Raw genomic sequence first — 23848 nt, 5'->3', positions numbered from 1 at the left:
CAGGACACCCTGCATTTGCAAGAATTGGGAGGATGTTTTAAGGTAGCCTTGAGATTTTGAAAGAAATAAACGCTCCCACACACAAACACTGGTGACATTTTGGCATTTAAAAAAAAACTTATATCTGCAAATATTCCAAGTGTTAAAGCGACAGCTTGGGTTGCTAGTTGGAGATGGAGTGGTCTTCTGCGGTTGGAGATGTTTCATGTCCTGGAGTGCGACACTGTCTTCTACTCTTCCACGTCACACACTGTCAATGATTCACATTCTGTGCTGGAATGTTCCGCCTCCAGTCAGTATACCATTGTGCATTGACTGCGGAGTTGATGATGGAGCCACTGGGCGGATGTTTCGGTGGCCGAAAGCTGACACCTCCCCATCTTTTAGTTCCCTTACACTCAGGGATTCCTGTCGCTGTGAAGTCAGTCAAAAAATGTCTCGCCAGGGACCCGGGTTTGATTCCTGGCTTGGGTCACTGTCTGCGTGGAGTCTGCACGTTCTCCCCGTGTCTGCGTGGGTTTCCTCCGGGTGCTCCGGTTTCCTCCCACAGTCCAAAGATGTGTGGGTTTGGTGGATTGGCCATGCTAACTTGACGCTTAGTGTCAGGGAGACTTTCCAGGGTAAATACATGGGGTTATGGGGATAGGGCCTGGGTGGAATTGTGGTCGGTGCAGACACGATGGGCTGAATGGCCTCCTTCTGAACTGTAGGATTCTCTGATCAAATGAACAAAAGTGCCCCACCCACCCAAAACCACCCAAGTCCCAAACGCTCGGGCGGCACGGTGGGACAGTGGTTAGCACTGCTGCCTCACAGCACCAGGGACCCTAGTTCAATTCCAGCCTTGGGTCATTGTCTGTGCGTAGTATGCACCTTCTCCCCGTTTCTGTGTGGGTTTCCTCTGGGTGCTCCGGTTTCCTCCCACAGTACGGAAGATGAGCAAGCTCTGTTCCCATGTTCCCTAAGTGAGGAGGATTGGCCGTGCAAAATTGCCATTAGTCTCCCAAGATGTATATGTTAAAAGGATTAGCCACAGTAAAGATGTGGGGTTATGGGAAGAGGGCTGGGGACTGGGTCTGGATAACATTCTCTTTAGGAGAGTCAGTGCAGACTCGATGGGCCAAATGGCCTCCTTCTGCATTGTAGAAATTCGATGATTCTGTGGATTTTATAGTCCACAGGCAGAAAGGGCCGGCACCAGGACAGAAAGTTTCACTCTGTATCTAACTCCGTGCTGTACCTGTCCTGGGAGTGTTTGATGGGGACAGTGTAGAGGGAGCTTTACTCTGTATCTAACCCCGTGCTTTACCTGTCCTGGGAGTGTTTGATGGGGACAGTGTAGAGGGAGCTTTACTCTGTATCTAACCCCGTGCTGTGCCTGTCCTGGGAGTGTTTGATGGGGAAAGTGTAGAGGGAGCTTTACTCTGTATCTAACCCCGTGCTGTACCTGTCCTGGGAGTGTTTGATGGGGACAGTGTAGAGGGAGCTTTACTCTGTATCTAACCCCGTGCTGTGCCTGTCCTGGGAGTGTTTGATGGGGACAGTGTAGAGGGAGCTTTACTCTGTATCTAACCCCGTGCTTTACCTGTCCTGGGAGTGTTTGATGGGGACAGTGGAGAGTGAGCTTTACTCTGTATCTAACCCCGTGCTGTGCCTGTCCTGGGAGTGTTTGATGGGGACAGTGTAGAGGGAGCTTTACTCTGTATCTAACCCCATGCTGTGCCTGTCCTGGGAGTGTTTGATGGGGGACAGTGTAGAGGGAGCTTTACTCTGTATCTAACCCCGTGCTGTGCCTGTCCTGGGAGTGTTTGATGGGGACAGTGTAGAGGGAGCTTTACTCTGTATCTAACACCGTGCTGTATCTGTCCTGGGAGTGTTTGATGGGGACAGTGTAGAGGGAGCTTTACTCTGTATCTAACACTGTGCTGTATCTGTCCTGGGAGTGTTTGATGGGGGACAGTGTAGAGGGAGCTTTACTCCGTATCTAACCCCGTGCTGTTCCTGTCCTGGGAGTGTTTGATGGGGACAGTGTAGAGGGAGCTTTACTCAGTATCTAACCCCGTGCTGTACATGTCCTGGGAGTGTTTGATGGGGGCAGTGTAGAGGGAGCTTTACTCAGTATCTAACCCCGTGCTGTACATGTCCTGGGAGTGTTTGATGGGGGACAGTGTAGAGGGAGCTTTACTCTGTATCTAACCCCGTGCTCTACCTGTCCTGGGAGTGTTTGATGGGGGACAGTGTAGAGGAAGCTTTACTCTGCATCTAACCCCGTGCTGTTCCTGTCCTGGGAGTGTTTGATGGGGACAGTGTAGAGGGAGCTTTACTCAGTATCTAACCCCGTGCTGTACCTGTCCTGGGAGTGTTTGATGGGGGCAGTGTAGAGGGAGCTTTAGTCTGTATCTCACCCCGTGCTGTACCTGTCCTGGGAGTGTTTGATGGGGGCAGTGTAGAGGGAGCTTTAGTCTGTATCTCACCCCGTGCTGTACCTGTCCCGGGAGTGTTTGATGGGGACACTGTAGAGGGAGCTTTATTTCTTAACAAATACACAGCCCTGTTTCCCACGATGTCTCGTGGAACCAATTTAATATTTCTCATGTATTAATGTGTATGTTATTGAGGGACTGAGGATTCATTCATTCACAACCCTGCTCACAGCTACTCACTAATCAATTGCTCCATCCTAATACCATGTCCCTTTTGAAGAAGGCATTCAAGTTTTTCTTTCAAAACATCTCGCAGCTTGGTCGCACCGAACGTTTTTCTGAAAAGAGAAATGTTGCTGACGTTTGATTTTGAGAAGAAATTAGATGTAGCTCTTGGGGCTAAAGGGATCAAGGGATATTGGCAGCGGGGGGAAGGGGGAGATCAGGATATTGAATTTGATGATCAGCCATGATCAAAATGAATGGCGGAGCAGGCTGGAAGGGCCGAATGGCCTCCTCCTGCTTCTAGTTTCTATGTTTCGATGTTCTCTTCTGTCACCTATCAGGACAAACGGGAAAATGTCAAGTTGCCAACAATCACAATTTCTACTACAGCAGAACAGGTTGTTGATTGGTTGGCAAGTCCACTCTGACTGTCCAGGATGTAGGCATGGAGAAAGTAACTGGGAACTATCGGCTCCCCAAGTTCCTGCGTATTCTTTAAAAGTTTATTTATTAGTGTCACAAGTAAGCTTACATTAACACTGCAATGAAGTTACTGTGAAAATCCCTTAGTCCCCACACTCCGGCGTCTGTTCGGGTAACACTGAGGGAGAATTTAGCACGGCCAATGCACCCCAACCCGCACGTCCTTCAGACTATGGGAGGAAACCGGACCACCCGGAGGAAACCCACGCAGACACGGGGAGAACGTGCAAACTCCACACAGACAGTGACCCGAGCCGGGAATCGAACCCGGGTCCCTGGCGCTGTGAGGCAGCAGTGCTAACTGCTGTAAAAAAAAGGCGCAAGGTGCAAACAGATTCCTTTTGTTTGTGGAGAATGGGTTCCTGTGAATGGATGTCGGTCATGTACAGCAAGCGTAAAGAATGCCATGTTACCAAGCCAAGCGACTGTCTTGAATTGGTTGTTTGTGTAGCGATTGGCGCACTCAGGATTGTTCAGTAAGTGCCGCACAATCACAAAATTGCATCCAACAGTGGATTATTTTGCGGGGAGAGGGGAGGGTTTGGGTTACAAGCGTGGGCTGGACGGTTACGATCTGCACTCTACTTATCAGCAACAACTAAAGCAACGCTCTGTTCGATTCAATTCGCCAATGGCTGGGACGTGTGGTCTGTATATCACACCGGCCCTGACTCAATGGCCCTGTGCACCAATTGGCTACTGCTTTTCCTGCTTTATAACAGTGACGATGTAACTGGTTGTGGAGCAGCTTGCAAGATTCCGAGTTGTTCTGCTTCCAGCTCTTTCTTCTTTTGTTTTTACATTGATTCTGGATTCTTGGATTCCCTTCACTTCAAGTCCCGGCATTCTCTCCGCCCCACCTTATCTCCCAAACTCCCGCCCCAGCCTCATTCCCTCTCTGGAATCCTTCAGACCCTGACTCTGACTCTTTGTGTATCCCTCCACTCCATCCTTTTGGAATCCAGCAGCCGACTCAGCGACCTCTCTGGAATTTATTTCCGGACTCATCTATTCCCGACCAGAATAAGCGGCACAAACCCGACTATTTTGAGCTTTTGGTCCCCCTCCCCCCCCCCCCCCCCCCCCCCCCCCCCCCGCACCCCTCCCCCACCGCCACTCTTTTCCCTGCCTTGAATTCCCATTCACTTTCCGTTGGGAAATACCCTGGGATTGTTTCAATGTATTGACACGTACAAATGGAAAGCGTAATCACCGACAGTGACCCATCCTCCCAACTCTCCGACCAATGGAGTTTGATGACTAGATCTCTTCACACCCTCTCACTCTGCTCTGCCCAAGACCACAAGAAACTACAAAGGGTTGTGAAAGTAGCCCAGTCCATCACGCAAACCAACCTCCCATCCATTGACTCTGTCTACACTTCCCGCTGCCTCGGAAAAGCAGCCAGCATAATCAAGGACCCCGGACATTTGATTTGATTTATTATTGTCACATGTATTAACATACAGTGAGAAGTATTGTTTCTTGCGCGCTATACAGACAAAGCATACCGTTCATAGAGTACAGAGGGGAGAAGGAAAAGGATTTGATTTATTATTGTCACATGTATTGGGATACAGCGAAAAGTATCGTTTCTTGCGCGCTAAACAGACAAAGCATACCGTTCATAGAGAAGGAAGGGAGTGCAGAATGTAGCGTTACAATCATAGCTAGGGCGTAGAGAAAGATCAACTTAATGCAAGGAATTCTCTCTTCCACCTTCTTCCGTCGGGAAAAAGATACAAAAGTCTGAGATCACGTACCGACCGACTCAAGAACAGCTTCTTCCCAGCTGCCGTCAGACTTTTGAATGGACCTACCTCGCATTACGTTGATCTTTCTCTACACCCTAGCTATGACTGTAACACTACATTCTGCACTCTCTCCTTTACTCCTCTATGAACGGTATGCTTTGTCTGTGTAGCGCGCAAGAAACAATACTTTTCACTGTATGTTAACACAAGTGATAATAATAAATCAAATCAAATCAAAATCAATCTCTATCTGTAGCTACTGTCATTGTGTGAAGGTAGATTCTCACTATCTTTCAACGTTAAGTCAGAAGATCAGTAATTTAGATTCTTATTCAGAATTTTGCGCATCAGATTCCGAGCATTTTATTTTGGGCCATTAAATTTGACTTTACACTCCCAGTGTGAGTACCGCCTGGGGTTAAATACAGAGTAAAGCTCCCTCTACACTGTCCCCATCAAACAGTCCCAGGACAGGCGCAGTACGGGGTTAGATACAGAGTAAAGCTCCCTCTACACTGTCCCCACATCAAACACTCCCAGGACAGGTACAGCACGGGGTTAGATACAGAGTAAAGCTCCCTCTACACTGTCCCCACATCAAACACTCCCAGGACAGGTACAGCACGGGGTTAGATACAGAGTAAAGCTCCCTCTATACTGTCCCCATCAAACACTCCCAGGACAGGTACAGCACGGGGTTAGATACAGAGTACAGCTCCCTCTACACTGTCCCCCATCAAACACTCCCAGGACAGGTACAGCACAAGGTTAGATACAGAGTGAAGCTCCCTCTACACTGCCCCCCATCAAACACTCCCAGGACAGGTACAGCACGGGGTTAGATACAGAGTAAAGCTCCCTCTACACTGTCCCCATCAAACACTCCCAGGACAGGTACAGCACGGGGTTAGATACAGAGTAAAGCTCCCTCTACACTGTCCCCATCAAACACTCCCAGGACAGGTACAGCATGGGGTTAGATACAGAGTAAAGCTCCCTCTACACTGTCCCCATCAAACACTCCCAGGACAGGTACAGCACGGGGTTAGATACAGAGTAACGCTCCCTCTACACTGTCCCCATCAAACACTCCCAGGACAGGTACAGCACGGGGTTAGATACAGAGTACAGCTCCCTCTACACTGTCCCCCATCAAACACTCCCAGGACAGGTACAGCACGGGGTTAGATACAGAGTAAAGCTCCCTCTACACTGTCCCCCATCAAACACTCCCAGGACAGGTACAGCACAGGGTTAGATACAGAGTGAAGCTCCCTCTACACTGTCCCCCATCAAACACTCCCAGGACAGGTACAGCACGGGGTTAGATACAGAGTAAAGCTCCCTCTACACTGTCCCCATCAAACACTCCCAGGACAGGTACAGCACGGGGTTAGATACAGAGTAAAGCTCCCTCTACACTGTCCCCATCAAACACTCCCAGGACAGGTACAGCACGGGGTTAGATACAGAGTAAAGCTCCCTCTACACTGTCCCCATCAAACACTCCCAGGACAGGTACAGCACGGGGTTAGATACAGAGTAAAGCTCCCTCTACACTGTCCCCATCAAACACTCCCAGGACAGGTACAGCACGGGGTTAGATACAGAGTAAAGCTTCCTCTACACTGTCACCCATCAAACACTCCCAGGACAGGTACAGCACGGTGTTAGATACAGAGTAAAGCTCCCTCTACACTGTCCCCATCAAACACTCCCAGGACAGGTACAGCACAGGGTTAGATACAGAGTAAAGCTCCCTCTACACTGTCCCCCATCAAACACTCCCAGGACAGGTACAGCACGGGGTTTCGATACAGAGTAAAGCTCACTCTACACTGTCCCCCATCAAACACTCCCAGGACAGGTACAGCACGGGGTTAGATACAGAGTAAAGCTCCCTCTACACTGTCCCCCATCAAACACTCCCAGGACAGGTACAGCACGGGGTTAGATACAGAGTAAAGCTCCCTCTACACTGTCCCCCATCAAACACTCCCAGGACAGGTACAGCACAGGGTTAGATACAGAGTGAAGCTCCCTCTACACTGTCCCCCATCAAACACTCCCAGGACAGGTACAGCACGGGGTTAGATACAGAGTAAAGCTCCCTCTACACTGTCCCCATCAAACACTCCCAGGACAGGTACAGCAGGGGGTTAGATACAGAGTAAAGCTCCCTCTACACTGTCCCCATCAAACACTCCCAGGACAGGTACAGCATGGGGTTAGATACAGAGTAAAGCTCCCTCTACACTGTCCCCATCAAACACTCCCAGGACAGGTACAGCACGGGGTTAGATACAGAGTAAAGCTCCCTCTACACTGTCCCCATCAAACACTCCCAGGACAGGTACAGCACGGGGTTAGATACAGAGTAAAGCTCCCTCTACACTGTCACCCATCAAACACTCCCAGGACAGGTACAGCACGGTGTTAGATACAGAGTAAAGCTCCCTCTACACTGTCCCCATCAAACACTCCCAGGACAGGTACAGCACAGGGTTAGATACAGAGTAAAGCTCCCTCTACACTGTCCCCCATCAAACACTCCCAGGACAGGTACAGCACGGGGTTAGATACAGAGTAAAGCTCCCTCTACACTGTCCCCATCAAACACTCCCAGGACAGGTACAGCACTGGGTTAGATACAGAGTAAAGCTCCCTCTACACTGTCCCCATCAAACACTCCCAGTACAGGTACAGCACAGGGTTAGATACAGAGTAAAGCTCCCTCTACATTGTCCATAAGCCACACTGTCCAGAATACAGACGGAATTCCTTGGAATTTCAGAGTAACAATGGAACATGGTGGTGATACAACCATTACTTTTATTTAGGAATCAATCAGATATAGGAAGGGGAAGGGATTCTTTACCGATGAACGATCTGTCGATCATTGAGCCATTGATTGGCTGGAGATCACCGGGGAAGGGGCAGTGAGAGGGGTGGATTGTCACAATAATGCACCAATGGACACAAACCAATCAGCAGTCTGCTTCACACCCCACACGGATTGATTTCCATGGGCGGCTGATTCGCTAACGCTGTGCCCGGCTAACCAAGAACAATGGCACACGTGTCACCCCCAATCCTGATCACCCCCCCACCCCAACACTGATCACCCCCCCACCCCAATCCTGATCACCCCCCATCCCAACACTGATCACCCCCCCACCCCAACACTGATCACCCCCCCACCCCAATCCTGAACACCCCCCATCCCAACACTGATCACCCCCCCCACCCCAACACTGATCACCCCCCCATCCCAACACTGATCACCCCCCCACCCCAATCCTGAACACCCCCCCACCCCAATCCTGAACACCCCCCCACCGCAACACTGATCACCCCCCACCCCAATCCTGATCACCCCCCCACCCCAACACTGATCACCCCACCATCCCAACACTGTTCACCCCCCCACCCCAACACTGATCACCCCCCCACCCCAACACTGATCACCCCCCCACTCCAATCCTGATCACCCCCCCACCCCCAATCCTGATCACCCCCCACCCCAATCCTGAACACCCCCCACCCCCAATCCTGATCAGCCCCCCACCCCAATCCTGATCACCCCCCCATCCCAATCCTGATCACCCCCTCATCCCAACACTGATCACCCCCCCACCCCAATCCTGAACACCCCCCACCCCCAATCCTGATCACCCCCCCACCCCAACACTGATCACCCCCCCACCCCAACACTGATCAACCCCCACCCCAACACTGATCACCTCCCCATCCCAATCATGATCACCGCCCCCCCCCCACACTGAGCCCCAACTTGATCAGCCCCCTTCGACACTGATCACCCCCCCACCACTACCCTGACCCTGAACACCCCTTTGCTCAGCTGATGCCAAATTCGCAAGCTGGAACAGTCGCTGTCTTTATGGGTGAGTGGGGGTGAGGGGAGGGTGGGGGAGGGGGGTGGGGGGAGCAGAGGTTAAAGTTTGATTTTGCAAAGCATTCCTTTCTTTAGACACCAATGCCGTTGTGGGTTCATGGGCTCCAGTGAACTGACAAACTCCCTCACATCTCCCCACAACCCTTCCCACACACCTTCCCACAACCCTTCCCACACACCTTCCCACAACCCTTCCCACAGCCCTTCCCACAACCCTTCCCACACACCTTCCCACAACCCTTCCCACACACCTTCCCACACATCTCCCCACAGCCCTTCCCACACACCTTCCCACAACCCTTCCCACAGCCCTTCCCACAACCCTTCCCACACACCTTCCCACAACCCTTCCCACACACCTTCCCACACATCTCCCCACAACCCTTCCCACAGCCCTTCCCACACACCTTCCCACAACCCTTCCCACACACCTTCCCACAACCCTTCCCACACACCTTCCCACACATCTCCCCACAACCCTTCCCACAGCCCTTCCCACACACCTTCCCACAACCCTTCCCACACACCTTCCCACACAACTCCTCCACTGCCACCTCCCTCTCCAAGAAATGCCTAACCTGGGAATTTGGTGAATTTTCGCTTTAAGTGTGGAGGGTTGCCAGTGAGGACAACCAGCCCCTGAATAAAGTCAGGCTACTTGTGTGCTGGTTCCCCCCCTCCCTGCACCCACCTCCCTCCTGCTCTCCGATGCCTCCCCCCACCCCCCCAAAGCCATTCATACGCAGTGCTGATGAAAAGGGATCATTAGAGGGACTGTTCCGGGAGTGGGCGGATCAGTGGGAAGAGGATGTGATAAAGAGTTACAGTCGAGGCCTTTGTTTGTGACCCATTCCCACATTATCGCAATTGGCGGGGCAATGGCCAAGCGACGGTCGCAGTCAGTACAGACCAAAGCCTGTCAGGATTGAGAGATGAATTGTAACCACCCCGAATTTCAGCGTTAACCACCACCAACCCGGATCCTCAAATTCCCCCCCCTTGGGCCCACGTGTTCTGAAGAAGGAAAAATGAGTTTAATTCCGAATTTTTCTAATTTCTGCAATTCCACACGATGATAAATATTCACCAGTCTGTCTCGCCAGGATATTGATCGAAAAACATGACAACATTGAGATGAATGGGTGGCACGGTGGTTAGCACTGCTGCCTCTCAGCGCCAGGGACCCAGGTTCAATTCCCGGCTTGGGTCACTGTCTGTGCGGAGTCTGCACGTTCTCCCCGTGTCTGCGTGGGTTTCCTTCGGGTGCTCCGGTTTCCTCCCACAGTCTGAAAGGCTTTCTGGTTCAGGTGCATTGGCCGTGCGAAATTCTCCCTCAGTGTACCCGAACAGGCACCAGAGTGTGGTCACTAGTGGATTTTCAGTAACTTCATTGCAGTGTTAATGTAAGCCTTACTTGTGACACTAATAAATAAACTTTAAACTGAGGGAGAATTTAGCACGGCCAATGCACCCTAACCAGAAAGCCTTTCAGACTGTAGGAGGAAACCGGAGCACCCGGAGGAAACCCACGCAGACACGGGGAGAATGTGCAAACTCCACACAGACAGTGACCCAAGCCAGGAATCAAACCCAGGTCCCTGGTGCTGTGAGGCAGCAGTGCTAACCACTGTGCCACCATTTGTCTGTTTGAAGGGAATGATCTGAGTGCGAGTTGTCGTTTGTGGAAACCTCTGACGTTTAAACAAAATGGCAGAACCAAAAAAATCCAAATTCTTCCCATTTTTGCTGCTGTGTTGACAAGGTGAGGGAGCCGTCGTGATTCGGATTCCCCATGTACTTGCAGCGGCTCCTGAGTGTAGTTTCTTTTTTACGCTTGTGGACAGGGTGAGCAGTAATGAAGCGGATTGGTGCTGAGGCTGTAAACGGATAGAAATCGTGTTTAAATAAACCAGGGTGTGTCGCAGGGAGCCGCTGGAGTGTTGGCTTCCTGTCAGGTGTTGCTGGAAGCTCAGCCCTTCCGCCTAAGCTGCTGAAGGAGTGTTACAGACCGGCTAAACTACACCCCTCTCCCCCCGCTGCTGCACCCTTCTCCCCCAAACCATACCCCTCTCCCCCAAACCGTACCCCTCTCCCCCAAACCGTACCCCTCTCCCCCAAACCGTACTCCTCTCCCCAAACCGTACCCCTTTCCCCCAAACCGTACCCCTCTCCCCCAAACCGTACCCCTTTCCCCCACACTGCACCCCTCTCCCCGCCTGCTGCACTCTTCTCCCCGAAACCGTACCCCTCTCCCCCCCACTGCATCTCTCTCCCCAAAACCGTACCCCTCTGCCTCGGCGTACCCCTCTCCCCGCGTGCCTCACCCCTCTCCCCCCCCCCCGCCACACCCCTCTCCCCTCCACCCCCCACCGCATCCCTGCCCCTTTACCTGGGGCAGCCCCACCACACCAATTCCTTACACAGGGCAGTCTTTATATATGGTCAAACGCTCTGAAAGTCTGATATAAGACTGGTATTGTGCTAGTCTGGCGTAGTTTTCAGTTTAGTGTGGCAACAATGAATTTAATATACAGTGAGGCCTTTTAGAAGCAACGGGGGCCCAGAACAATTCGACTTGTGTTTCCGATTTTGCAGTATGAATGGTAAGTTAGATAAGACTTTGGGGCCTAGTTGTGTATCCCCTTTGTTCGGGCCCAGGTGAACTGGAACCATGTGATCAAATGTAAAAGCTTGTTAAATGAATAGCTGAAGGGACAGAGTCACAGAACGACAACATGTTTTCAGTCTGGTTGCTGTCCGTCTCCTTTTGAACGCAGAGAAAAATGCCAGAAACGACCAAAAATTTACCTCACGTAGTAGTTGGATTTTTGGGCCTACTCGGCTACCAGTCTCGTGGAACCCACGGCCGGCCTGCTTCGCTGGTGAGGGAAGAATGGCATCCTGTTTTCTTTTTTCGGGGACCCGACAAAGGTTTGTGAAATTGTCTTGGTTTGCATTTGACAGCAGAGATAACGGTTTTAGATTTTTTTGGAAAAAAAAACAGGGAAGCAAATTATAGTTTGCGAAATGACCTGTTGCGTAACCCGGGGCATGGGGGGGCTGGCGGGGCGGGGGGTGGGGGGCGGGGGGTGGGGGGGGGGGGGGAATAGATGCAGCAAATCTAAAGTAACGCCAAGCTTGTCTGGGACCCGGAGGGGAGAATAAGTAGAGGTCCAGTTCCACCTGATGTGGCAACTGGGCAGGTGTAAGAAAAACAGGCAAGATTCTCAGTGGCTATACGGAGCAAACTCTCAGGTTTTCTCATTTTTCTGGCTGACTCCTCGCCCCTCGTTCCGACTAATTTCTTCAAAGAATTTTCCGCAGCCGTTTAGTGGAAGCGAATGTTCTCACCGCCGCGCGGTTGGATCTCAAGATGTCTCTGACGGTCGCGCAAGGCCCCTCTGTCGTAAGCGCAACTTGGCAGGGACGGTCCTGAGTGCGATTCCATCATGGATTGATGGGTGGACAGCACTCTCGCAGCTCAGAGGTTGGAGGGTTCAAATCCAGGGGTTCAAGCCCTTAATCTAGGTCGGTGGTCCGTTGCCGGTACTGAGGGAGTGCCGCACTGTTGGACGTGCCACCTTGATAAGACATTAAACCGAGGCCTGTGTCCATCACTCCAGGTGGCACAGTCATTGGGGGTGTTTCTCCTGGTGTCCTAGACCAATGTCTATCCTTCGAACATCATCACTAAAGAGAAAGGTTATCTGGGTGATGATCACATTGCTGATTGTGGGAGCTTACTGAGAGCGAATTGGTTCCTGTCTGACTCTACAGTGGCTGCACCTCGGAGAAAGTGTTCTTAAAACTTAAAAGTGCTTTCTGAAGCGCAAAACTGTCGAAAAGTTCGACAATGAGATTATTTTAAGCACGGTGTGGATTTAAATATTGAGGACTTCTGATTGAAGTAGGGGCGGGGTACGGCACCCCCAAATTAAGGACGCTGCCAAGGTTGTAATAGGGGGGGAGAGGGTACAGGATAGTAAAGTGGGCTGTGGGTTTCTGATGCCAGCTTTGTGAGCGGACTGGGAGAAAAGGGGGAGAAACCTGAGGAAGAACAAAAGAGTCAAAACCCCAGACTAACTTTTTAGAAGTCTGTGACCCTTTTTTTGGCTAAGCAGTGACACGCTCGCAACTCTGAATGTTGCTGTTTAATCTGTCAGTTAGCAGAATGGTCAAACGAGAGTTCCCCGACCGCTACATTTCCAGGGAATCAGTTGTGCAATGTTACTCGATGTCCTTCCCCAGTTATGAACATTCCCACATATCAATAGTACAGACCTCACAGCTCACAGTGGGGCACAGATTGACTAACTTCATGAGAAAGCTCACAAATCCCACGTCAGGGGGCCTCAGATTCCATCTCGTAACCAACCTCTCACTCAGTTACTCAATATATAAATCACCCCGAACCCCTCGATTAGATTCCAGTCTGTAACTCACTCCCGGGTATCAGTTACTCAATATATAAACAACCCCGAACCCCTCGATTAGATTCCAGTCTGTAACTCACTCCCGGGTATCTGTTATTCTATATATAAACCACCCTGAACCCCTTGATTAGATTCCAGTCTGTAACTCACTCCCGGGTATCTGTTATTCTATATATAAATCACCCCGAACCCCTCGATTAGATTCCAGTCTGTAACTCACTCCCGGGTATCAGTTACTCAATATATAAACCACCCCGAACCCCTCGATTAGATTCCAGTCTGTAACTCTCTCCCGGGTATCTGTTATTCTATATATATAAACCACCCCGAACCCCTCGATTAGATTCCAGTCTGTAACTCACTCCCGGGTATCTGTTATTCTATATATATAAACCACCCCGAACCCCTCGATTAGATTCCAGTCTGTAACTCACTCCCGGGTATCTGTTATTCTATACATAAACCACCCCGAACCCCTCGATTAGACTCCAGTCTGTAACTCACTCCCGGGTATCAGTTACTCAATATATAAACCACCCCGAACCCCTCGATTAGACTCCAGTCTGTAACTCACTCCCGGATATCTGTTATTCTACATATAAACCACCCGAAACCCACGAATAGAATCCAGTCTGTAACTCACTCCCGGGTATCTGTTATTCTATATATAAACCACCCCGAACCCCTCGATTAGATTCCAGTCTGTAACTCACTCCCGGGCATCTGTTATTCTATATATAAACCATCCTGAACCCCTCGATTAGATTCCAGTCTGTAACTCACTCCCGGGTATCTTTTATTCTGTATAGAAACCACCCCGAACCCCTCGATTAGATTCCAGTCTGTAACTCACTCCCGGGTATCTGTTATTCTATACATAAACCACCCCGAACCCCTCGATTAGACTCCAGTCTGTAACTCACTCCCGGGTATCAGTTACTCAATATATAAACCACCCCGAACCCCTCGATTAGACTCCAGTCTGTAACTCACTCCCGGATATCTGTTATTCTACATATAAACCACCCGAAACCCACGAATAGAATCCAGTCTGTAACTCACTCCCGGGTATCTGTTATTCTATATATAAACCACCCCGAACCCCTCGATTAGATTCCAGTCTGTAACTCACTCCCGGGCATCTGTTATTCTATATATAAACCATCCTGAACCCCTCGATTAGATTCCAGTCTGTAACTCACTCCCGGGTATCTTTTATTCTGTATAGAAACCGCCCTAAACCACTCGATTCGATTCCAGGCTGTAACTCACTCCCGGGTATCTGTTATTCTATATATAAACCACCCCGAACCCCTCGATTAGATTCTAGTCTGTAACTCACTCCCGGGTATCTGTTATTCTATATATAAACCACCCTGAACCCCTTGATTAGATTCCAGTCTGTAACTCACTCCCGGGTATCTGTTATTCTATATATAAACCACCCCGAACCCCTCGATTAGATTCCAGTCTGTAACTCACTCCCGGGTATCTGTTATTCTCTATATAAACTACCCTGAACCCCTCGATTAGATTCCAGTCTGTAACTCACTCCCGGGTATCTGTTATTCTATATATAAACCACCCCGTACCCCTCGATTAGATTCCAGGCTGTAACTCACTCCCGGGTATCTGTTATTCTATACATAAACCACCCCGAACCCCTGGATTAGATTCCAGGCTGTAACTCACTCCCGGGTATCGGTTATTCTATATATAAACTACACCGAACCCCTCGATTAGACTCCAGTCTGTAACTCACTCCCGGGTATCAGTTACTCAATATATAAACCACCCCGAACCCCTCGATTAGACTCCAGTCTGTAACTCACTCCCGGGTATCTGTTATTCTATATATAAACCACACTGAACCCCTCGATTAGATTCCAGTCTGTAACTCACTCCCGGGTATCTGTTATTCTATATATAAACCACCCCAAACCCCTCGATTCGATTCCAGACTGTAACTCACTCCTGCGTATCAGTTATTCTATATATAAACCACCCCGAACCCCTCGATTAGATTCCAGACTGTAACTCACTCCCGGGTATCTGTTACTCAATATATAAACCACCCTGAACCCCTCGATTAGATTCCAGTCTGTAACTCACTCCCGGGTATCTGTTATTCTGTATATAAACCACCCTGAACCCCTCGATTCGATTCCAGTCTGTAACTCACTCCCGGGTATCTGTTATTCTATATATAAACCGCCCCAAACCCCTCGATTAGATTCCAGTCTGTCACTCACTCCCAGGTATCTGTTATTCTATATATAAACCACCCTGAACCCCTCGATTAGATTCCAGTCTGTAACTCACTCCCGGGTATCTGTTATTCTATATATAAACCACCCCGAGCCCATCGATGATTCCAGTCTGTAACTCACTCCCGGGCATCTGTTATTCTATATATAAACCACCCCGAACCCCTCGATTAGATTCCAGTCTGTAACTCACTCCCGGGTATCTGTTATTCTGTATATAAACCACCCCGAGCCCCTCAATTAGTTTCCAGTCTGTAACTCACTCTCGGGTATCTGTTATTCTACGTATAAACCACCCCGAACACCTCGAATAGATTCCAGTCTGTAACTCACTCCCGGGTATCTGTTATTCTACATATAAACCACCCAAAACCCACGAATAGATTCCAGTCTGTAACTCACTCCCGGGTATCTGTTATTCTATATATAAACCACCCCGAGCCCCTCAATTAGGTTCCAGTCTGTAACTCATTCCCGGGTGTCTGTTATTCTATATATAAACCACCCTGAACGTCTCAATTAGATTCCAGTCTGTAACTCACTCCCAGGTATCTGTTATTCTACATATAAACCACCCCGAACACCTCAAATAGATTCCAGTCTGTAACTCACTCCCGGGTGTCTGTTATTCTACATATAAACCACCCGAAACCCACGAATAGATTCCAGTCTGTAACTCACTCCCGGGTATCTGTTATTCTATATATAAACCAGCCTGATCCCCTCGATTAGATTCCAGTCTGTAACTCACTCCCGGGCATCTGTTATTCTATATATAAACTAGCCTGAACCCCTCGATTAGATTCCAGTCTGTAACTCACTCCCGGGCATCTGTTATTCTATATATAAACCACCCCGAACCCCTCGATTAGATTCCAGTCCATAACTCACTCCCGGGTATCTGTTATTCTATATATAAACCACCCCGAACCCCTCGATTAGATTCCAGTCTGTAACTCACTCATGGGTATCTGTTATTCTATATATAAACCCCCTGAACCCCTCGATTAGATTCCAGTCTGTAACTCACTCCTGGGTATCTGTTATTCTATATATAAACCCCCTGAACCCCTCGATTAGATTCCAGTCTGTAACTCACTCCCGGGTCTATTATTCTATATATACAAACCCCAACCAACCCCTTGAACCCATTGATTGGATTGCAGTCGCTGGTGTCTGCTATTTCATATATAATGACCCAATGAGAATTGGATTCCAGATTGTAACTCACTCCTTAGTATCCTTTGATCTATAAATATAAAATCCTTCGAACATCATCAATAGTTACCAGGCTATAGCTCAATAACGTACAATAAAAATATAAGTATTGTATAATGACACACCATATGTTACTGGGTATTATATAATAACACACTGTGTGTCAGTGGGTATAACACTGTATAAATTATCCAGCGCACTGTGCGTCAGTGTTTGTAACACTGGGGGTGGTAAATGTAACCCACGCTCAGGCCAGACTGTTCTGGTTGTTCACGCCGGTGTGGAATTTCCATTCCCGCTGCAGTGAACTGGCTGCCAAATTCTCCGACCTCGCTGCAGCGGGTAAGATCATGTCCATCGTCATTTTTTGCGGGTGTGGTGTGTTGCACGCTTGCTCTGGGGCGGCTGGGTAGGGTGGTGGGGGGGAGGAGGTTGCAGGGGTTTGGGGGGTGAGGAGGTTGCGGGGGTTAGGGGGGTGGGGAGGGTGTGAAGGGGTTGGGGCCTAAGTATGGCACTGAGTCTGGCTGCAAAGTGCACGGGCGCCATTTTGAAAAGGTGTCCTGATCTCACCGTGCACTGGGAGACTCCCCCCCCCCCCAACACTGACATTGAGACCCCCTCCCATCACGGCAGCATCTTTCCCCACCCCCTCCCTGACATGGATCAATGGAGCTCCATCATTGGGTCCCCCCGCTTGACCCCCGACATGCCCCCCCCCTTCATGATCCCCCCTCATAGCTCCTCCTGCATAGCCCCAATGTCATAACTCCCCTTTAAAACCCCTCCACCCCACTCAAGTCTCACCCCCACTCAGGTCCCACCCCCTCTCAGGTCCCACCCCCACTCAGGCTCCACCCCCACTCGGGTCCCACCCCCACTCGGGTCCCACCCCCACTCAGGCTCCACCCCCCACTCAGGCTCCACCCCCCCACTGAGGCTCCACCCCCACTCAGGCTTCACCTCCACTCAGGCTCCACCCCCAATCAGGCTCCAACCCCACTCAGGCTCCACCCCCACTCAGGCTCCACCCTCCCTCAGGTCCCACCCACACTCAGGCTCCACCCCCACTCAGGCTCCACTCCATGCAGGTCCCACCCCCACTCAGGCTCCACCCCCACTCAGGCTCCATCCCCAATCAGGTCCCAACCCCACTCAGGCTCCACCCCCACTCAGGTTTCATCCCCAATCAGGTCCCAACCCCACTCAGGCTCCACCCCCACTCAGGCTCCACCCCCACTCAGGTCCCACCCCCACTCAGGCTCCACCCTCAGTCAGACTCCTCCCCCACTCAGGCTCCACCCACACTCAGGCTCCACCCCATGCAGGTCCCACCCCCACTCAGGCTCCACTCCCAGTCAGACTCCACCCCCACTCAGGCTCCACCTCCCTTGGCACTCTTAGAATGTAACCGATGACAACTTTGTATTGGGTGTAATGTGACCAATGGGAATAAGATGTAAGGGTCAGCTGACCCAGTAAACCATGGAACCAATCACAGAGTGATGCAATAGTCAGCTGACCAGCAGATTCACTATAAATAAGGAACTATGTCGAATTGTAGAAAGCTTGGAGTGGCCCAGGGCGAGGCCCCAAGTTTGGAGTAATGATGTTTCATTCGCTGCATTTTGAAGAGTTCCTCCTGAAGGAACAGGCACTGCCCCTGACATACTGGCAGTGCCAAACTGGTACAGCAATTGTGCCACGATGGACATTGCCTGGCCGTATCCCCAACCACTCGGGGGCTTCAATGGCCTCCGAGTCCCCCCCCCCCAGCATGGCCATCGTGCCTGGTCTCCGCTAGTGGACACCAGTCGTGATTCTTGTCGGGTTTGCGCTGTGCCCAAGGGTCGGAAGATCCCGGGAGCTGGGAGAATCCGGCATCGAATGGGCTTTGCATATTTAAGGCACGGTCACATGGTGGTTAGCACTGCTGCCTCACAGCGCCATTGTCCCGGGTTCAAGTCCCGACTTGGGTCACTGTCTGTGTGGAGTTTGCACGTTCTCCCCATGTCTGCGTGGGTTTCCTCCGGGTGCTCCGGTTTCCTCCCACGTGCTGGTTAGGGTGCGTTGGCCGTGCTAAATTCTCCCTCAGTGTACCCGAACAGGCGCCGGAGTGTGGCGACAAGGGGAATTTCACAGTAACTTCATTGCCGTGTTGATGTAAGCCTTACTTGTGAGTAGTAGATTAACAAAATCTCTGTGGAGAATCCCACTCCATGAGTATATTACATAATACCGTGTGTTACTGACCTTAACACTGCATAGATTATATAAAAACACATCAGAATAAACATCAAAATGCATCCAAAAATATTGAAAGACTTATGAGTTTTTAAAAATGGACAAAGCTGAAGGGTGGAAATTTCCAGCTGAGCTCTCGCCCCAGGACTGGAAAACCCCGTCCGAGGTCAACAGGCCTTTGCCCGGTTCGTGTCTCGCTTGCTACAATTCCCGTGGTGGGCAGGATGGGAAAATTCCATCCATATAGTCAGTCACTGGTTGAATTACGGGTTGGTGATACTCTGAGAGACAATCGAACCCCGCCCTGTTTCCAGACAAGGTTACTAATTGCCATCTCTGCTGGAGACAATGGGAGATAATAGGAGACGCATGTCATATCATAAAGAAACACCCTGGGCAGAATTTTATGAAAAATAAAATCAGTTTCAGACTCGTTTTTTGGGTGAGTTTAAAAAAGCAATCTTATGGCAGTTAGTCAAAAAAAGTACCAGGATGTGATTCTCGCCAGTAGACGGCGGGATGGAGCTTAATCTCGCTGGTGGATCCGGTTGCTGAGCTCTAGGGGTGCCATTGCGCAGGTGCCCCGATCTCCCAGTGTACTGGTGGAGACCAAAACCGGGGGACAATCAGTTGCTGTGCTGGTCTCCCTTCCCACCCCACTGATCGCACTCCCCCCAATCCCCCGCTGATTGCTGCTCCCGAGATTGCCCCACCCCCCCCCCCCAAAATCAGTGCCTCCACTGATCAATCCCCCTCTCTGCAGAGTTCCCTTCTTCCCTACCCCATTATGGAGCTCCCCATGATGCCCCTTCCTTGGACCCCACCCCCCCCTCAGGCCCCCCCTACCCCTGGTCACTCGGGGGGCTGCAGTAGCCTGTGGTGCCAGCAGCGAGGCCATCGTGTCAGTGTCCCCGTCAATGGGGGACCATCTGTGATCCTCTCCGGTGGGAAGGCAAATGAGCGTGGGCGATAGTGTCCGGGACTCGCTAGTAACATGCGACACAGGCCATGAATAATGAAATCGGAAATCAGTGCCGGTAAGATCGCGAGAGGTGAAAAACCAGGCGTGATCCTGATTTTTCACCTCAAGCCCAATCCTGCCGGCTTGCCTTGCCGATCAGCTGGCCGGATGAGCTGGAGTGATTGCGATCCCTGTGTGTAACGTTGCAGACAGATTTGTGGATTTTGCCTTCCCGGAATATGCAAATACTTGGGTACAAGCCCGTGAATAAGCTGGCCCAGAATGTGTGTGTTTGATTTGATTTGATTTGATTTATTATTGTCACGTGCATTGGGATACAGTGAAAAGTATTGTTTCTTGCGCTATACAGACAAAACATACCGTTCATAGAGAAGGAAAGGAGGGAGTGCAGAATGTAGTGTTACAGCCAACGCTAGGGCGTAGAGAAAGATCAACTTAATGCGAGGTAAATCCATTCAAAAGTCTGATGGCAGCAGGGAAGAAGCTGTTCTTGAGTCGGTTGGTACGTGAACTCAGACCTTTGTATCCTTTTCCCGATGGAAGAAGGTGGAAGAGAGAATGTCCGGGGTGCGTGGGGTCCTTGATTATGCTGGCTGCTTTGCCGAGGCAGCGGGAAGTGTAGACAGAGTTAATGGATGGGAGGCTGGTTTGCGTGATGGATTGGGCTACATTCACAACCTTTTGTAGTTTCTTGCGGTCTTGGGCAGAGCAGGAGCCGTACCAAGCTGTGATACAACCAGAAAGAATGCTTTCTATGGTGCATCTGTAAAAGTTGGTGAGAGTCGTAGCTGACATGCCAGATTTCCTTAGTCTTCTGAGAAAGTAGAGGTGTTGGTGGGCTTTCGTAACTATAGTATCGGCATGGGGGGACCAGGACAGGTTGTTCGTGATCTGGACACCTAAAAACTTGAAGCTCTCGAACCTTTCTACTTCGTCCCCATTGATGTAGACAGGGGCATGTTCTCCTTTACGCTTCCTGAAGTCGATGACAATCTCCTTCGTTTTGTTGACATTGAAGGAGAGATTATTGTTGCTGCACCAGTTCACCAGGTTCTCTATCTCATTCCTGCACTCTGTCTCGTCATTGTTTGAGATCCGACCCACTACGGTGGTGTCGTCAGCAAACTTGAAAATCGAATTGGAGGGGAATTGAATTGTGTGTGTGAGTGTGTGTGAGTGTGTGTGTGTGAGTGTGTGTGAGTGTGTGTGTGTGAGTGTGTGTGAGTGTGTGTGTGTGAGTGTGTGTGAGTGTGTGTGTGTGAGTGTGTGTGTGTGTGAGTGTGTGCGTGTGTGAGTGTGTGTGAGAGTGTGTCTGCATGCATGCATGTGTACATGTGTGTAAGTGCATGTGTGCGTTTGTATGTGTGTGGCTGTGGCATGTGTGTGTGTGTGTGTGTGTGTGTCAGTGTGAGTATGAGAAAGTGTGTGTGAAAGTGAGTGTGTGTATGACTGTGTGAGAGTGTATGTGTGTATGTGTGAATGTGTGTGTGTGTGTGTGAGTGTATGTGAGTGTGTGAGTATGAGAAAGTGTGTGTGTGAGTGTATGTGTGTGCATGAGTGTGTGTGTGTGTGTGAGTGTGAGTGTGTGTATGAGTGTGTGTGCGTGTGTGTGAGTGTGTGTGTGTGCGTGTGTGTGAGTGTGTGCGTGTGTGTGTGTGTGAGTGTATGTGTGTGTGAGTGCGTGCGTGTGTGTGTGTGCGTGTGTGTGTGTGTGTGTGTGTGAGAGTGTGTGTGTGTGAGTGAATGTGTGTGTGAGTGTGAGTGAGTGTGTCTGTGTGAGTGTGTGTGTGTGTGTGTGTGTGTGAGGATATGTATGTGAGTGTGTACGTTTGTGCGTGTGTGTGTATCTTTGTGTGTGTGTGGGTCTGCGTGTGGGTGTGAGAGTGTGTGTGTGTGTGAGTCTGTATGCGTGTGTGAGCATGTGAGTGTGTGTGTGTGAGTCTGTATGCATGTGTGTGTGTGTGTGTGTGAGCGTGTGAGTGTGTGTGTGTGAATGTATGTGCGTGTGTATGTTTTTCTTGGTGTGAGAGTGTGTGTTTTTGTGTGAGTGTGTGTGTGTATGTTTGAGCGAGTGTGGGCTAGGTAGGTGTGAGTATATTATATAATAACACTGTGCGTCACTACATAAAACGCTGTGTATATTATATAATAACACACCGTGCGTCACTGGGTACAATGCTGTGTAAATTATATAATAACACACTGTGCGTCACTGGGTATAACACTGTGTATATTATATAATAACACACCGTGCGTCAGTGGGTATAATGCTGCATATATTCTATAATAACACACCGTGTGTCACTGGGTATAACGCTGTGTATATTATATAATAACACACTGTGCGTCACTGGGTATAACACTGTGTATATTATATAATAACACACCGTGCGTCACTGGGTATAACACTGTGTATATTATATAATAACACACCGTGCGTCAGTGGGTATAATGCTGCATATATTCTATAATAACACGCCGTGTGTCACTGAGTATAACACCGTTTATATTATATAATAACACACCATGCGTCACTGGGTATAACGCTGTGTATATTGTATAATAACGCGCGGTGTGTCACTGGGTATAATGCTGTGTATATTATATAATAACACACCGTGCGTCAGTGGGTATAACGCTGTGTATATTATATAATAACGCGCGGTGTGCCACTGGGTATAACACTGTGTATATTATGTAATAACACACTGTGCGTCACTCGGTATAACACTGTGTATATTATATAATAACACACCGTGCGTCACTCGGTACAACGCCGCACATATTATATAATAACACACCGTGCGTCACTGGGTATAACGCTGTGTATATTATATAATAACACACCGTGCGTCACTGGGTATAACGCTGTGTATATTATATAATAACGCGCGGTGTGTCACTGGGTATGACGCTGTGTATATTATATAATAACACCGTGCGTCACTGGGTATAACGCTGTGTATATTATATAATAACGCGCGGTGTGTCACTGGGTATGACGCTGTGTATATTATATAATAACACACCGTGCGTCACTGGGTATAACGCTGTGTATATTATATAATAACGCGCGGTGTGTCACTGGGTATGACGCTGTGTATATTATATAATAACACCGTGCGTCACTGGGTATAACGCTGTGTATATTATATAATAACGCGCGGTGTGTCACTGGGCATAACACTGTGTATATTATGTAATAACACACTGTGCGTCACTCGGTATAACACCGTGTATATTATATAATAACACACCGTGCGTCACTCGGTATAACGCCGCACATATTATATAATAACACACCGTGTGTCACTGGGTATAACGCCGTGTATATTATATAATAACGCGCCGTGTGTCACTGGGTATAATGCTGTGTATATTATATAATAACACACCGTGCGTCACTGGGTATAACGCTGTGTATATTATATAATAACACACCGTGCGTCACTGGGTATAACGCTGTGTATATTATATATTAACACAGCGTGTGTCACTGGGAATAACGCTGTGTATATTATATAATAACACACCGTGCGTCACTGGGTATAACGCTGTGTATATTATATAATAACACACCGTGCGTCACTGGGTATAACGCTGTGTATATTATATAATAACACACCGTGCGTCACTGGGTATAACGCTGTGTATATTATATAATAACACACCGTGCGTCACTGGGTATAACGCTGTGTATATTATATAATAACACACCGTGCGTCACTGGGTATAACGCTGTGTATATTATATAATAACACACCGTGCGTCACTGGGTATAACGCTGTGTATATTATATAATAACGCACCGTACATCACTGTGTGTAAAGCTGTGTATATTATATAACACACCGTGTGTCACTGGGTATAACGCCGTGTATATTATATAATAATGTGCCGTGTGTC

The sequence above is a fragment of the Mustelus asterias genome, chromosome 21 (assembly GCF_964213995.1).
Source record: "Mustelus asterias chromosome 21, sMusAst1.hap1.1, whole genome shotgun sequence".
In the NCBI taxonomy this organism is placed as follows: Eukaryota; Metazoa; Chordata; class Chondrichthyes; order Carcharhiniformes; family Triakidae; genus Mustelus; species Mustelus asterias.
Note: the sequence above shows the minus strand (reverse complement) of the source record.